Raw genomic sequence first — 5,799 nt, 5'->3', positions numbered from 1 at the left:
CCTCCCCTGACTAAGCGGAATGTCAGGTTTGGGCATTTTAGCTCCCTGGGCACCTGGGATGTCCTTTGTGTCCTCAAAACGCGATGCTCAGCACCCAGCCTGGCGCACGGGTGAATGAATGAATTCCTTAAGGTTTTACTAAGTGTGCCGGCACAATCTATTAACCATTTATGTGTTCTTTTATTATGATAATAAAAATCTACTTTTTAAAGCATGGCCAATAACAACTTGAACTGGAAACAGATGAAATGACATTGCTTATTAAACCTCATCCCGTAAGCTGGAGTCATTCTGTGAATTATAGTTGGGACATAAAAGTGTTTGTCCTCTATTACCACGTGAAAGTGACAGGGAGGCTCTGTGGTTTAGGGGAAAGCTCTGCCCAAAGGGGCAGGAAAGCTCTCTGTGGATAAGTCTCTTACCTTCCCTGTGCCTCCATTTCTCCTTTGTTGAAATGGGAGTAATGAAAACCATCAGGAATGATCAGCTGATGGGCAGAGGCTGCCTACAGTGCTGTGTACAGAAGGATTCGGAAGTTGTTTTTGCACTCAGTCGAAGACTGTCTGGTAGTAGATTAGCAGATGGGAGGAGGGTGGTCCATGTGTCATGTATTCATCATCCCTGGACTAGCTGGGCTCGGAGGGCCCTGATGGCGGTGGATGACAAGACCGAATGCTTCTAAGTCACCCCAGTTATTCTGCGTCTCCTCAGTCATTCCTCTGCCTTCAAGCCAAACTTCTTGGCCCGCCTCTACTCCTAAGCTTGTAAAACTATTAGGAAGTCGTGAGACTGTTGCTTCAAAACCTCGTTTCATTTTCTGTCCTAAATTGGGTAGTCTGTGTAAAAGACCTGAGTTGTCTAGAGGCAGGAAGTGTCCAAGTTGGTTTGTAAATGGCACAGATTAGTGGAGAAATGCACGATTTAGATCCCAAGGAACACCCGCCCACAGCAGCTTGCAGAAGAGCCACAGGCAGAGGAGGGCCTGTTGAAGTCTTCAGAAAAGAGGACAGTGGATGGGCCACTGCAAGAAGTGGGTGGAATTAGTCCTGTAGGGGTTTATTCTGGGCCCACAGCTGCACCCAGGACTGAGATTCCTCTTTGGGAGCAAGAGGCCACACCCACAAGGGAGGGAGACCTGGCCGACCTCCTTGGGTGAAACAACCTCTACTATTTTTTCCTCAATCTCCTCTCCACCCTCCCTCATCTGCCTCCATCCTCCCCGTCCATCTGGGATCTAGTTACACTGGCCTCTGCACCATTCCTACACTGGCCACCTGTTTTCTTAACTCCATGTCTTTGCCAGCACCATTCCAGCGCCTGGCATGCCCTTCTCCCCGCAGCAGACTCCTGTTCATGCTTCCAGATCCGGCCTCTGAGTTACTTCTGAGATGCCTTCCCAGCCCTCCAGACCGTGCAGAGTCCTGCTTCCACTGTCTCTTGCTTGTGTCTCTAGACTGACAATGGTGTCTGTTCTCTTAATAAATCCCTATTTGCATGGTTCTGAGTAAGCCTGGACACAGTGGGATGAAACATCCCAGAATACAGGCATTTTGTGATAGAAAATAAAGATGGCTTAATTCTCTGATGAGAGCAGGAAATTCAATTTCCGTAACAGCCCTCCCTCATCTCTCAGCTGAGAGCTGTTTGAACATACAGAATGGATTCCTTCGGCCCATGCTCAGGTGCCTCTTGGGGGCTAGGCTGGGGTGGGCGTTGGCCAGGAGGGTCCTGTGGCTGGGCCTGACCTCACAAAAGGCCTCATATTTCATCTTTTGAAGTTATCTCCAAAGGAGGCTCTATGGGTTTTATGTCGTATCATATGGATACACTGACCAGATGGAAGCAGAAAATACTCTGCTGACAAAGTAACATTTGCATCCCATTACTGAACTACATCACTTTTAGTGCACTATAAATTAATATGCTTTTAAAACAAATGCTGTGATCTTGCGATGAACAATTATATTGCATTGCCTTTTTCTTTAATATTAAAAGTGGTCAGTTAATAAATGTAAAGATTTAAAATGTATCACAGTTCGGATAACTGTTTGTATCTTCATTTATTAGAATACCAAGCGCCTCAAAAAGCGGAAGTGGCCGAGGCCTCTCCCTTAACCTCTGAGAAGCCCCGCTTCCCTCGGCATGGGTATGACATCCTGTACAATAGCTGTGCGACCTTGAGCAAGTTGCTTAAACCGTCTCCCCAGCATCAGTTTCCTCATGTGCTCTATTCATATATGGATGAGAATAATTGTGCCTTGCAGAGTTTCAACGGTGAGGTAAGGGGATGTATATGAAATTCCCAGAAAAATTTCAGATACACAAAGTTCCCAGTAGATAGTAGGTGCCCAGTAATTAGTAACAGTGATTTCATTATTTTATCTAAGTGCCAGTTTATGTCCAGTTGTTTTGATGCAGAATATTCCTATATCTGTTATTTATTATTGTGTAACAAATCACTTTAAAACTACTGGCTTAAAATAGCAACCCTTTATTAACCTCAAGATTCTGTAGGTTGGCTCTTTAGGTTGGGCTCAGCCGGCAGGTTTTTTGGACTCTGCTGGGATTCCTCTTGCTTTCGAGATGAGTTGTGGGTCAGCTGCAGGTTGGCTTTGCTGATTTTGGCTGAGCTCTCCACATGTTTGGGGCTGCTGCTGGGACAACTGGGGTGACTCATTAACGCATCTCCAAGAGCCTCAGCTTGTTCACATGGCAGGGCAAGGGTCCAAAGAGAGTGAGTGGCAGGGTGCAATGCCTCCTGAGGGTTAGGCCTGGAACTAGCATAATGTCGCCCCTGCCACGGTCTATTGGTCGAAGCCAGTTACAGTCTCAAGGGGCAGGGAATAGACTGCATGTCTTGATAAGAAGAACTGCCAAGTCTCATCTGCAAAGCAGCATAGATATAGAAAGAGAAATAGTTGGGGTTGTTTTTGTAAACAATCTACCACAAGTCTCCCCTCTTAAACAAAAACCAGAGCCTTGACTTAATTCCCTGTGTGCCTCAGTAAGCAAGTGGCAATGAATTCTGTTCTTTTCCACTGTCTGGTTCAAGCTTATATTTAGATCTAGTCTAATAAAATGAATTTCACACCTGGGTTACTCACCCACTAACAAACACTTTGTTCTTATCAATGCCTGGGACAGACACCTAGACAGCCTGGATTTGTGGTTCCATTACCTCCGAGCACAATAATTGTTAATTACTTGCTTTATTTGGTTCTGTTGCGTTTGCCAATAGTCAATTACCTATGTTAGGTTTTTTTGTGATCAGTGGGGCTTATCCAATATTGCAGCTCAGCTCTGTTTTTGTCTCAAAGATGTCTTTTCCAAGAGAGTTAACGAAAACCCTTGTTCACTAGTTTATTGAATATTAGCCTTTATCTGCTTATTTCAAAGGTTCCTTATTCACTGCTGCAAGCACTGAAGTGCTCAGGCTGCGCTCTTAGGATCGAACAAAAGAATAAAGATAAGCATCCCCCACCCCTCGGCTGATCTGGCAAAATCCCAGTTTTTGGAATAGAGGAAAGAGTGAATTATGGGATCCTGGAGCATTCATTTAGCTCATGCCTGAATCTCTAAGCCTACCTTAACCCCTCTAATCCACCCTCCACATTGCTGCCGAGACCTAACGCAGAGATCTGATCACATCACTTGTGCTAGAGTATATTGCTGGACCCAGTTCGGCCGTTCTTCCCATACCTATGGCCTTTGTCATATGACTTTGCAGGTGCATGCCCTTGAATCTGGACTAGGCCACATGACTTCATATGGTCATCGGAATGAGGTGGAAGTGACGATGCGACAGTTCTGAGCCCAGGCATGTCTCTTTTTGCACTCTTGTGCTTCTGCCACTGCAATGAGCAAGACATGCCCAGGCTGGCCTGCTCACCCCAGGAGGGAGAAGAGCCAAACCAGCTCAGCCAAGACGGACCAACCCTCAGATGACCCCAGATGTATAAATCAAAAACACTGTTATTTTAAGCCACTGAGATTTAGGGTGGTTTATTATGAGGCAAAACCTGATTCATCATTCTTGTACTTAAACCCCAGCACCAGTCCCTAGTAGTTAGAGGCATAAAGTCCAGGCAAAACCTTTTAGCATCTGGTCCCTGCTTCTTCTCCTGTATCCTCCAGATCTCTCCCTTCACTTTACACTTTACACTTACCCCAAATGACTTGCAGTTCTTTAAATACATCATGCTGGTTTGTAGTTCTATGCCTTTGCACCTGGTGTGCCTTTGGCTTGGAATGCCATTTGCGGCTCCTTTGCCTGCAAAACTCCCATTTGTTTGTCAAAACCCAGCTCAGGCATTGTCTCTCCCAGGAAGTCTCACTGTGGTAAATCATTCCCACTTTTGTGAGAGGACTGGACTCGTAATTATGTCTGTTGTTACCACACGACATGGTATTATGGCGTGGGTTCCTTTTATTTTATTTTTATCTGCTTATTTATTTTATTTTTGCCCATCTTTGCCATCTATCAGACTGATTCACTTAAGGACAAAAGACAGCCCTCATTCATCAATGTAGTCTCAGGAACTCAGAGCAATGTCTGGTTCCAACAGTGCTTGGTGACTAAATGAGGTGCTAGGATCCCTCCCTAGCTGGGGGAATTGCCCACAATGGGAAGATGGTCACTTCTCACTTCCTTTCTTCTCCCACAAACCCACGGAGTAGATGGAATTTGCTTATGTCTTGTCCTTGCACTTAGAATCTGACTCCTCTATAGGAGGTGCTTAAGTGCTCAGTAGACAAATGAGTCCTTGGTTCTACCTGTACCCCGCACTGGGCTATGAGCTCCTCCAAGGTGAAATCTGAGTTTGTGCACCTCTGCACCCATGGTGCTGACTCAAGCCTATACAGGACAGTTTCAGAAAATCCATTTATTCAGAATATTTATGTTTCTGGAATGTCCCTCAAGTGGTAGGCACTGTTCTGGGCCCTTTGAATAGGTGGTGACCGAGAGAATCGTGGGTCCCTGTCTTTCTGGAGCACGCATTCCAACGGGGGAGACAGGAAAAAGAAGAATAAAAACTTAGTAAAATAAAATGTTGTTGCTGTCCATCTGTTCTCATGATTGGAGGAATTTTCTTTGCATTTGGAGGTTAATGTTTATGAGGGTCTGATTTAAAAATTAGCGTTTTGTGCAGAGTGCTCAGGAAGCTGAGGGGCATCTCATAGAGAGAGCAGTTGTTCTCCAGAAGGATGAACTCTGAGATACAACTGGAGGTCAGAGATTGCAGACCCTATCACACCAGCCCCCTACATGGTGGGCATAGAAGGGGCAATGGCGTTGAGAGGGAAACAATGGTAGTTTTCAGTATGAGCCCTATTTTGAATGGCTCTAGGACACATTCCAAACTGCAAGCACTGATTTGCAATCAAGCTGTTTTTCACTTGGACAACTTTATATATTGTGCTCTAGGGTGAGCAGTATCAGGGATGTATTTATTTAATGATGTGGGGGAGGCCAGCCAATAAATAAAATAATTGCAAAGTGTGACAAGCACTTTATAAAGGGGCCTGAGATAAAGTTGGAGGAGGCAGGGGCCAGATTACGACAGGTCTTGAGACCATGGTAAGGGCTTTGGGTTTTATTCCAAGTGCATCAGAGACCAAGGGAGAGATGGTGTTGGATTGGCATTTAAAGAATATCGCTTCCGCTGCCATGGGGAGTAAATTTTTATTTAATTGAATCAAATATTTCTGGAGAGCGTCCAAACAAATTGCCTTCTAGTTTTTAAAGCCATCACCTCCCCATGATGAATTTTGCTGCCTCCTTGTAGAAATCGGGACCCT

This window comes from Pteropus medius, unplaced genomic scaffold (genome assembly GCF_902729225.1).
Source record: "Pteropus medius unplaced genomic scaffold, Ma_sr-lr_union100, whole genome shotgun sequence".
Taxonomy (NCBI): domain Eukaryota; kingdom Metazoa; phylum Chordata; class Mammalia; order Chiroptera; family Pteropodidae; genus Pteropus; species Pteropus medius.
The sequence above is the reverse complement of the archived record's forward strand: the minus strand, read 5'-3'. Positions refer to the sequence as shown.